The sequence below is a fragment of the Giraffa tippelskirchi genome, chromosome 8, assembly GCF_054371585.1.
Source record: "Giraffa tippelskirchi isolate mGirTip1 chromosome 8, T2T-mGirTip1v1.2.pri, whole genome shotgun sequence".
NCBI lineage: Eukaryota > Metazoa > Chordata > Mammalia > Artiodactyla > Giraffidae > Giraffa > Giraffa tippelskirchi.
Window position 1 is genome coordinate 90,278,455 of NC_137282.1, and position 12,269 is coordinate 90,290,723.

The following is a 12,269-nucleotide window of genomic DNA, read 5'->3' on the forward strand; positions in this document are numbered from 1 at the left end:
ACTTTAAGAGACTCAGTATCTCATAAAGCAAAATGTCCATGATAAAATCCAAAATTACTTGGATATGAAGAGTCAGGGAAATCTAAGTCTGCATGGAAAAGAGACAATCAACACTTACCAACACCAAGTTGACAGAGATACCAGGACTTGTTTGACAAAGACTTTAATGAAGCTGTTTTTTTCTTTTTAAATCTTACAAAAAATAAAGACAGAAAAACTCTTGAAATGAATGGGAAGCTAGAAACATACTACTAAGAAACAGAAGTTACACAGAAAATCAAATTGAAATTTTCTAACTGAAACAATAACCAAAATTTTAAAATATCATTTGATGGGCTCAATAATCAGAGCTGAGAGAGTAAAGAATAGATAAAACTTTAAAAGAGATCAACAGAAATTATGCATTTTGTTTAACAGAGAGAAAGCATTTTTAAAAATACTTGAATGCCAATCCAGTGGAAAGCTCTTCTGGTAGGCAAGTTACTATCACTGGTTCTTCTGACAGTATTAGTCTGAACCAATATCTAACTAATGTCAGGCTTTCCTCTGCAAGGTCATGGGGTATAGCTGGAATAGTGTAGGCTCACTCATAAGTAGTTTCTGCTGTTTTCCCATAATCCAATTGTGTGATTTCTGATTCTGTTTTAAATAATTTGTAAGTGTTCAGTTTCTACACAACTTTATCATCTGCTAAGAATTTAAAAATCACATTCCCTGCTCAGCTGTTAATGCTAGGATCCATATTAGTTTTACAAGCTTTTCCCTGTTTTAAACAGCTTTGTTCTAGGCTTTTGGCTTCTGAATTTTATTTCTGTTTGTTGATAAGAAATGTAAGAGTTGAATGTTAATAAATGTCAGTATAGTTTTGTAGTGTCAAGATTTTAAAAATTTAAAAATAGATTGGTTAAAAATGCTTAATATTTGAAAAAACTGGGAACTACTATCTTAGAAAAAAGAAAAAGAATAGAAATTAATGAAATAGAAAACAAAACTAATAAAGGAAATTAATGAACCTAAAAATTGATTAATAAAATTGATAAAATCCTAGCAAGACACACGAAGAAAAAAATACAGAAGACATAAATTCCCAATGTGGAGAATTAGAGAAAGAATATCACTACAGAGCATGCAGACATTAAAATGGCCATTATGGAATACTATAAACAACTCTACACACATAAATTCAACAACTTAGATAAAATGGACCAATTCCTTGAAAACTTAACTACCAAAACTAATCTAAAATTAAATAAATAATCTGAATAGTTTTATAACTACTAAAAAAAATGAGTCAATAGTTTAAAATCTTCTTTTAAGGAAATCTACAGGTCTGGATTTTTTGCTGATGACTTTGCCAAACATATAAGGAAAAAATAAGATCAATCTTATAAAACATCTTCCTGAAAATAGAAGAGTAGAGAACACTTTCTAAGTCATTTTCTGAACTCCAGCATTAATCTGACACCACAGCTGGGCAGACAGGATAAGAAGAAACAAATACCTACCAATATTTCTCACAAGTAAAGAAGCAAAAAAGTCTTCAGCAAAATATTCACAAATTAAATCTAGCAATATATTAAAAGCACAATAAACCACAACCAAGTGGAGAATTATAGTTAGAATGCAAAGTAAAGTAGCTTACTCCTGTCTGACTCTTTGCGACCCCATGGACTATACAGTCCATGGAATTCTCCAGGCCAGAATATTGGAGTGGGTAGCCTTTCCCTTCTCCAGGGGATCTTCCCAACCCAAGGATTGAACCCAGGTCTTCCGCATTGCAGGCGGATTCTTTACCAGCTGAGTGACAAGGGAAGCCCAAGAATACTGGAGTGGGTAGCCTATCCTTCTCCAGCGGATCTTCCTGACCCAGTAATTGAACCAGGGTCTCCTGAGCAACTTCACTTTCACTTTTCCCTGTCATGCGCTGGAGAAGGAAATGGCAACCCACTCCAGTATTCTTGCCTGGAGAATCCCAGGGACGGTGGAGCCTGGTGGGCTGCCATCTATGGGGTCGCACAGAGTCGGACACGACTGAAGCGACTTAGCAGCAGCAGCAACAGCTCCTGAATTGCAGGTGGATTCTTTACCAACTGAGCTATGAGGTATGCAAAGGCTGGTTTAGTATTTGAAAATCAATCTATATAATCGCTCACATTAATAGTAAAAAAAAAAAAAATTATCATTTCATGTAGAAAAAACATTTGACAAAATTCAAAATTTATTCCTAATAAAAACTCTCAGCTAACTCAGAATATAAAGGAATTTCTTCTATCTTATTTTAAAAAGTATTTAGAAACTTTCAGTGAATATCTTATTTAAAGATGAAAAACTGAATGATTTGCCTCTAACACTGTGAACAAGATAAGGATGTTGGTTTTCACCACCCCTATTCAACATCTTACTAGAAGTCCTAATCAGTGAAGTAAGCCACCAAATAGAAATTAAAGGTGTATGGACTGAAAAGGAAGAAATAAGATTTTTCCTACTCATTAATAACATGATTGTCTATGTAAAAAATCATAACAAATCTATTTTTGAAACTCCTAGAGCTAATTTGTGAGTAAAGCAAAATCATATAATACAAGGAAAATACACAATATATTTCTATATATTACCAATTGGAAATTGGAACAATTATAAACCAAAATTAAAAAATAATAGTATGTACAATATCTCTAAAAATGAAATTATTAAGAATGAATATAAAAAAACATCTGAATGCTGAAAAGTGAAAAACTGATGAAAAATTAAAGATAGCATAAATAAATGAAGAGGTCTATGGTGATTACTACATATTAAAATTATTTTAAATTGTAAATTTCTGACAATGTAAAGCACTAGTTTGGATGTGGAACAACTGAAACTCTCATTCATTATTAAAATGCAAAATGGAACAGCTATTCTTGAAAACAGTTTGACAGTTTCTTACAATGTGAAATATGGATATATTTACCATATGACTCAGAACTTCCACTAAGTGTTTGCCCTAGCATAATGAAAACATATGTTTACATAAAAATTTTTTCACAGACATTTTCAACAGCTCTACTTATAACCCTCCAAAACTGAGAACAACCCAATGTCCTTTAGTAGGGTTAATGATTAAACAAACTGTGGTACTTTTATGCAATGAACTCAACAGTAAAAATGAACAAACTCAATACATGCAGTGCTTTGAATAAATCTCAAAAACATTATGGTGAGTGAATTAAACTAGTCTCAAAATGTTGTGTACTGTACAATTCAATTTTTATGATATTCTCAAAAAGACATCTGTAGTGACAGAGAACAAATTATTGGGTGCCAAAGTTTAGAAGTAGGGGCAGGGTATTACTACAAAGGGGTAGCAAGAGGGAGATTTGGGGATTCACAGAGCTCTTCATGTAATTTGTGTAAACAGTACGTTGCTGTTGTAGTGTTTACACAAATTTATAAAATTCACAGAGCTGTACCTCCCAAAAGGCAATTTTACTGCCTGTTAATTTTTAAAATTAAATGAAATTAAAATATAAATCAACAGAAGCTACTTGTATTCAGGATAATTCTCAGCCTAAAATAATAGAGAGCTAAACTGATATCACCTTAACCAAAAATACTTTATTTTTCATATCTAAGAAGTCTCCAAATAAGCATAAAAATGATTAGCTGCAAAAAAAAAAAAAGATTAGCTGCTTGAAAATGCTGTCAGTACACAGGCACTTTCTATTTGCAGGTCATTATCCTTAGCTGTTGACTTCTCATCCTCCTGCTAACATTGCCTCTCAACTAAAATATGGCCACACTGGCTCCAGGCATTAAGCTCTTGCTTAAGGCTGGAAGATGCGGTTAAGAAGAAAGTCATATCTGCCCTTATTAAGGAATCAAAGCCTTTCCAGAGACCCCCCACTCCAGCAGACTTCTCTTTACATTTAATTGGCCAAAATTGAATCATTCACCCACCACTGTACCCTGATTGTGTATTCAATCACTAGTGAAGAATTCAGTTGTTGTTGCTATTTAGTCACTAAGTTGTATCTGACTCTCTGGTGACTCCATGGACTGTAGTTCATTCACCAGGCTCCTCTGTCCTTGGGATTCTCCAGGCAAAAATATGGAGGGTGTTGCCATTTCCTTCTCCAGGGGATCTTCCTGACCCAGGGGTCAAACCTGCATCTCCTGCACTGGCAGGTGGGTTCTTTACTACCGAGCCACCAGGGAAGCCCACTGGAGAATTTAGGGATTACCTTAATTCTACAAATCATGATTAATCTCCAGGGGCTGGAGTAGAGGCCTACTGCCTAAAAATTGAGCAAAATGTGCAAGAAACTATCTGTTTCTGCTAATTAAGAGTATGACCTAAAAATATCTTGTGTATTATATCCACATGATACATGAAATTTTTTAAAGACTACTTCACTTTTAAAATATATTCTTTCCTCTAATTAAAACAACCATTTCAGATCTTGCCACAGTACTCTAATATATCCAGCCTATAATGTAAAAAATGCATTTCAGATAAGATTAAACTTATTTGTCTTCAAAGACTTTAAAAAATATGTTAAAAAGTATACATGAATATATACACAGAGCAACTACTGCTTTGAGCAAAGTAAACTGCTACAAATATCTGACAAATGTTAACAGCCAAAATGTTTTCATTCTATGCACAAATCTTTCAAAACATTTTTTTTCATACAGTTTTCCAACTACCTTAAGAAAGCGTATTTTCTTCAGAATTGCCTGAGTCCCAATATCATTTGCTTAAGTACCGCATGATAACAGGGCATTATCAAGTAAAGGATATTTGAGGAAAGCAACAAAAAGGTGAGGATATATTCTCACAAAGTTCACATCTCCTTTTTATTTTAAAAGTCTGCATTGTTTTGGTGCAGCCTTTGCTCTCATTTTCATCATTTTTGCTCTGAGCAAAATTTCCAACCAGAGAAGAAACATTTGGTACCTTGGGTTGTTTGTCTTTTTATAGCCTTGCTGATCTTTGCTTCTGGCAGCTCATTACATTTGTGGTTTCCCATGGAGTATGCAAAACACAAAGAAAGGTGTATTTTAGTCTAAGGTGGTGTCAAAGAACAATATCAAGTGTTCATGTAAGCGCCTGCCAGTGCATCAGCATTTTAAAAAGCTCAGATGGAAATCCAAATGGAATTCAGGCTCTTTCTTAAGATCTTATATAAGTCATCTTGCTAACCTAATGGTACATTAAAAAAAAAAAATACTAAGGTCTACTGAGCTGTGTGCAGGTAAATCAAATATAAACTGTTAACTACATGCTGTACCAGCTATAAAAGACAGGTACACTGTCTGGTTACCTTCTCTTTAGGGAAAAAGAGGAACCAGTTGCTCTGTCAGGGAAGTGTGTAATTTTCTCAGTTTTGTCTCGTCACAACAAAAATTTGGATCAACAGACGTTAAAGCCCTCGGACAGATGGTGTCACAGTTTTCGGAAAGGTCAGTGTTACAGCTCTCAGACAGATCAGTGTTACAGCTCCATTTTATTTAGAAAATAAAGGAAAATACATCCTCTAGGCATGAGGGCATGCTGACCCAAAGGACGCTAAAGGACGCTAAGAGAAGAGAGAGACCCCGGCCCTTTGGCTCCTCTTTTCATTTGTTTTTTCTCCTCCCCCCTGGGCCTGCCATATGTAAACTGGGCGAGCCAGGAACACTGTTTGTTCTACCTGGGGTCCTCACTCCGGTCCTTGGAGCTTCCTTTGCTGTATTTTTGTGGGCTTTTCCCTTCCTTGTCTTTTAGCCACTGCCATTCTGGACTCGTTTTTCCTATTCTAACTACCTAACAGTTCTAAGCAATTTCTGTCCACTTCAGAAGATGACAAGTTTCTTTAAAGATGGCAACCTATTAAAAGTAAGATGGATATGACTGTGAAATTTCACTCATCATCTAGAAGAAGCCAAACAAAGTAAAATCTCCTTCTTCCCATTCTCAGTCCAATTTCTGGCACTTGCTTGAAGCATTCTGTGAGGAGAGAATGAGGATGATTCTCTGCATGTACACACCCAAAGAAAACCGTACTGACCACCATGTTCAATGAATAGATTTATCCAGGTAATGTCATTTCAGGAATCTAATCCAATACCATAGGTTAGGTTTTGCTTACAAAATATATTTTGTAAAATTATAAAATTGTCTATTTCTGTGAAAAGTCCAATAGTTTACTTGAATGTGTAATTCACTAAATTTTAAGGTAAGTTTTAAAATTCCCAGCACTTCTTTTTACTCTTAGAAAATTAATTTAAATTCAGCTTCATCAAGAAAATAGCATCTATCAGATATAAACTCCCATAAATTGATTACACTTTATTCTTACCTACAATTGCTTTCACTGAACTTTATCTCTAAGGCTTCTGCCTCAAAGGAGCTGGGGGGGTGGTTATTAACTTGAGAGACAAAGAATCCTTCTTATAATACTCAACTTCTACTGGGATTTTATTTAATGTTTTATATAACTGATACTACCTCTCTGGTGAACTTACTTCTAACTCCCACCAATCAAATGTTTCCCTTTCAAAACACAATATCAATTTGACATTATTACTGTCTTTTCTTTATTTCTTTTGCTCCCAAATTCATGCAATGAATGGTGAATGTAAGAGAAAATATTTTTCTCTTTGTATTATTCATTATAAACAATCTTCTCTACTGTTAAGTGTGTGCATGTGTGCGCATGTGCGTACATACACACACACACACACACACACACACACACCTCACCCGTGTCACTCTTCAGTATAGGTCAGCGTTTCATGTAATAGTCATTTGGAGACCCACACTCTTTCCATCTTGTGAAAAAATCTTGGAGGAGAAAGAGGGATTAATACTGTGGTTTACAATGACTTTCTCATTTTAGGGCTTCTTAAAGTGGTAGCTCCGATGGTGAAGAATCACCCTGCAATGTAGGAGACCTGGGTTTTATCCCTGGGTTGGGAAGATCCCTTGGTAAAGAGAATGGCTACTCACTCCAGTATTCTTGCCTGGAGAATCCCAGGTGGGCTATACTCCATGGGGTCACAAAGAATTGGACATAACTGAGTGACTAACACTTCCTCATTTTACATGTCAGAAATGCAATGTTAAATGTGGAGAGATAGAAAACTAGTTTAAGAGGCTGTAGAATAAAAGGAAGAAGCACAAGAGCCCTACTAGTTGTCATAACTAAACATAAGGTTCACCTCCTTTGGAAAGCATCTCCAAAGCCCCAGATCTACCAGTCCCAGAGTTCAAACCCAGGCTACAGTACTTACTAGGTGTATGACCTTGAGCAAATTAGTTACCATATCTGAAATTCAATGTATTTATCTGTAATGTTAGTGAAGTAACAGCACCTACCTCAAAGGATTATCCTATAAATTAAATGGATTATTATACATAGGGTATTTTAAAAAGCACAGATCACATAATAAGCCAACTCAAAAGGTTAGGCTTTATTTTTCCATATTTTCCCCTAGATTATAAATTCCTTAAGTATTGGCACTATGAAAACCTTAACAGTGCCTGACAAACAGTGTTTGCTTAATACAGGCATGCCAAATGAGTAGCATATATGAGTGAGTGAATTAGTGATAGTCGCTCAGTTGTGTCCAACTCTGCAACCCTAGGGACTGTAACCTGCCAGGCTCCTCTATCTATGGAATTCTCCAGGCAAGAATATTGGAGTGGGTTGCCATATCCAAAATCTCATGTAATATATATATATGTATATATATGTATGTATGTATGTATGTATATATACAACATATTGGAGAAGGAAATGGCAACCCCCTCCAGAATTCCTGCCTGGAAAATTCCACAGACAGAGAAGCCTGGCTTGCTGCAGTCCTTGGGGTTGCAAACAGTCAGATGTAACTTAGCAACTGAACAACAATACTAATATATATATGATGTACATATATATAAGCTCATATAATGCTTTCATGAGTTCCATAAGATAAATATTTTAATCTCCATTTTAATAGATGAGGGAAAGGAGGTTAAAAGAAAGCATATAATCTACCCAAAGTCATACAGCTAATCAAAATTCAAATCCAGGCCTCTCTTTCTGTAGTGTTCTTTTCCATTATTGCACACTATCTAGAAGTAGGTAAGCCAATTTACTTACTGTACCACCATAGCAGCATTTATTACATAGCTAAAATTATTTTTTGTGTGAATCTTCTCCAATTCTGCCAATTATTTAATTAGCAGGCAACATGCTATATTTAATTAATGGTCAGTGTTAGCAACATGGATTAAAATGGGATCAAAGAACAAAGTGAATTAGAGGGAGAGCCAATTAATTTTTAAACAACTGAATATCTTTGGTGAGGGAAGACTCATGATGACTCCAAGGTTTGTAGCTTAGCCATTAACTAAGATTTAGAGCGTTGCAAAAAGAGAAAGTTGGGGAAGAAAGCTGTCTAGGCAGGGTTGTCAAGTAAGCTTCAGGACAAATAGACTCAGTGCTCAAAAAAGAGAGGTCTGCCCCAGATAAAGGTGTAGAATGCATCATCGTATAGATAGACTAAAAAACATAGATGAAAATGAGTTCACTCAGAGATTTAAATGAGACTTTTTTAAAGTGTATGAAAGTTCAGGTAGCATGCAAGCAAAATGAACTAATAGTAACCTAACATCTCTCACTTTTTCCAATGCATCCCATAGTTCTAATGTATTCCTGGGTATAATTATTTAAAGATCCTTTTACCTACTCTCCAACTTATCATTTCCTCAGTTGGTTAATGATATTAAGATATTAATTAAACAAGGAGACCATTAGACTAAGGTGGCTCTAACACATTAGTAGCCTGTGTAAGCGGAGAAGGCAATGGCAACCCACTCCAGTACTCTTGCCTGGAAAATCCCATGGACGGAGGAGCCAGGTAGGCTGCAGTCCCTGGGGTCGCTAAGAGTCAGACATGACGGAGTGACTTCACTTTCACTTTTCACTTTCATGCATTGGAGAAGGAAATAGCAACCCACTCCAGTATTCTTACCTGGAGAATCCCAGGGATGGGGGAGCCTGGTGGGCTGCCGTCTATGGGGTCGCACAGAGTCAGACACGACTGAAGCGACTTAGCAGCAGCAGCAGCAGCCTGTGTAAGGAAACCAAACTTTAACCTAGAGTCAATTCAAGTAAACATATTTGTATATGAGAAAGTGAAATTTATGAACAATCAATCACAAACAGGAAACTAGGCTTTCCCAAACAAGGCAACAACTTGAGTTACAGTCAATCAAACAATTTTCTTGCTTCGGTACCACATAGGCTCTTCAAAAGCCTTTCCTCTGAGTCCTGTCAGTAAAAAGCTTCTAACCATTTTCGGTTTGCACACATGCTAAGACACTTGATTTGTGTTTGACTCTTTGTGACCCCATGAACTGTAGCCCACCAGGCTTCTCTATCTATGGGATTCTTCATGCAAAAATACTGGAATAAGTTCCAGACCCTTCTCCAGAGGATCTTCCCAACCCAGGGATTGAATCCGTGTCTCTCACATCTGCATTGGCAGAGAGGTTCTTTACCACGAGCACCACCCGGGAAGCTTTTGGTTTGGTGCTGCTCAATTCAAATTGAGTCTTGCTAAATTCTTTAAAAATTTAATGTGCTTCAGTTTATTTTTCAACAGAAGAAAAATGTACAGCACACATGCAATACACCACTGCATTTTAAAAACTGACCTAGATTACTGTCATCTAAATGAAAGATTTGAACTTGAAGAAGTTTCTAGCAACTTCTAAATGAAGAATGAATGGAAGCCAATAAAGTATCAGTGAATAGAAAACTCAATTTTAGAATAAGACACCAATGCTATTTGGACACTAATGATCACCTATCCTAAATGGAAATCATTTTGTTTGTCCAGGATCTATTCTTTCTTCTGGTACAAGTATCACAGTTTTGCTTTAAGGAAATAACTTTTCCCTATGGACTACAGCCTTTTAAGATTGTAAACCAAGGAGTTTAATTCTCTTCTGACCAATGGGTGCATGGATGACCCCAGTTTGGGGAGTAAAATCTGTTTATCTCTCAAAACTAAATGAAATTTATTCAGAAAATACATCTATTACACTCTCTACATATCAGACTTATTCTAGAAATAAAATATCGACTTGTGCTTCCCAGAACACTATTCAATTTTGAATGTATGCTTTACTTTCCTATGTACTAGAGTATTATATACTAATCACAGGAAATATAAATCACAAAATGGAGTATTTGTCCTTCATTAACATTATTAAAGAGGGAATTTTACTTCATTTTTACCACAAATATCTAGACAAAAATATTGAATTTAAGAAAAATAAAAACTTAATAGACTACAAACAATGATTGTTTAAAAATAATATTTAAAATATTAGGTGTTCTATAGGATCATAAATAGGGAAGACTTTCCAAAATATATAACTAGCTCACAACCCATATCTCTCTCTCACCTGCATTATCATTAGAAACAGTTTAAGTATTCTTTCTTTAAATTCACCTGGATATGGTCTCCTGAGACAAAATGTAGACACCTTGAAGCTGTGGAGGGGATCAAGCACCCTAAGGATAATGGCACTGTGGTTATTGTTTCTGTGGTTTTGGAGAGCATGCTTGGAACTGGGGCCCCAGAGTTCCACACCAGAATCCCAAGTCGTTGCTCTGAGCTATAGATTCACAGCACTAGCAGGTACAGTCTACTTCTCTTCTGGCCTCAGGTGTTTCCGCCCCGCTACAGCTTTTGCACCAGAACCCGCCCTCTGACTCCCCTGCTCCAAAAGAGCCCCAGCACTTTGGGGGCAAGGCATAAAGGAGAATTTGAGTTTACTTGACAGGTGGTATGAGCCACACTTCCTAAGTGTGTGAGACAAGAAGCCTCCGGCACCTGAAGCACCTAGGTATGTGTCATCCCAGGACTCCTTGGAATACCCGGTAGTCTCGCGAGATCCCAAGCACTCACCCTTCCTCTGGGAAGAGTGGTTAACAGCAGCCCCTCGGGGATTGATTCCGCCTTTCTCGGAGCCTCGGAGCATCAGCCTCTGGGTTCATCCTCACCCTGCCCTTCCACGGGACCTGCACTTACTTCTCCAACACGCCAAAGCCACACAGCACACCTCGCTGGCTGCTTCTGTGGGTTCCTGTCTGCCTTTCTGGGAAGCCCCACACTCCACCCGCCCACAGGCCTCAGCTCCACCCTCAGTCATTAAAGATGTTAAAAAAAAGAACTTTTCCTAATGAAGCGGCTTAGCGGAAGGGGCCAACTCCCAAAGCAGGGTGCTGGCAGAAGGCTGGGTTAGAGAGAAAAAGCAATGTCTTGAGACTCTTCTTCAGCAGAAAGGCTTGAGGAGCAGTCTCCTGAGGCAAATTCTAGATGCCTCACAGCTGCCTGGAGGAACGACTGCCCTCGGAGATAAAGGAACTGTGAGCTCGGCTTGCTGCAGCCTTTGACCTTGCCAGACATAGACCTGGTCTTCTAGGAGCCTGTACCTGTATCCTACTGCTTCGGCCTGGTGTCCTGGACTTGCGGAAAACGGCAGACTCCGGTAAGTGCAGTGCAGTTTCCTCCCTAAACAGGGCCTCAGTTGTTACTGCCCTTCACCTCTGCTGGGACTAGAGTCCCACTTCTCGCTCTTTGCCGGCCCCCAGGACAAATTAGAGCCACCGTGTGACTCTCATTGTTGGGTCCGTTGGGTCCAGGGGAAGTGTCTGCAAGGATGCGTATTCGCTTGCTAGGTGCCCTGAGCCAGACTTCAGAATGACGAGCCCGGGTAGAGTCACACAAGGCCTGGTCCAGCAGGTGTTCCTTGGTTCTGTCAGTGAATAGCTTCTTGCTTTGAGTTGCTTGCTGAGAGATCTCGTTAATGCGGGTTGTACGGAAATGGCTTTGACATGATCTCGCGAGATTGACCAGGTTCAAGGAAGGGCAGGAAGGCACAGAAACCTGTATCAAGGTGACACAGGCAGCCCGAATGAGTGAATGGACATCTAACTTGCTGATATTATTCGTGTGGAATGGGAGAGGAGGATGAGGGGGAAGGTTCCTAGGATTTATAGCCAAAATAATAATTAATATAGTATTATTAAAGTATTTGTTTGTACATGTAAATTAGGTAATATAAAAAAAGATAAAAATAATATATAAAAAAAGATACTCATGAATCACACCTCTGTATAAAAAGTAGACAAACATATAAGCAACCATAATTTCATCACTATTATTAATGAGCATTGTAGTTATTACATTTTTTTTAAGGTTTCATAGTTGTAGCAGCAGCAAGAAAACACTCCCTATCCAAA

At 37.5% G+C, this 12,269-nt stretch overlaps 2 long non-coding RNA genes across 2 annotated transcripts in view; one reads left to right on the forward strand and one right to left on the reverse strand.

Annotated features, from left to right (window-relative positions):
• Positions 1-11,862, reverse strand: part of LOC145517994 (uncharacterized) — an 84,248-nt gene extending 72,386 nt beyond the window's left edge. The window contains exons 1-2 of the long non-coding RNA XR_014062482.1: positions 11,460-11,862; positions 8,986-9,084 (exon numbers count right to left, since the gene is read on the reverse strand). This is a non-coding gene — a long non-coding RNA (uncharacterized LOC145517994). The remainder of the gene's footprint in view (positions 1-8,985; positions 9,085-11,459) is intronic.
• The window catches only part of LOC145517996 (uncharacterized), a 141,260-nt gene continuing 139,931 nt past the window's right edge, over positions 10,941-12,269 (forward strand). The window contains exon 1 of the long non-coding RNA XR_014062484.1: positions 10,941-11,515. This is a non-coding gene — a long non-coding RNA (uncharacterized LOC145517996). The remainder of the gene's footprint in view (positions 11,516-12,269) is intronic.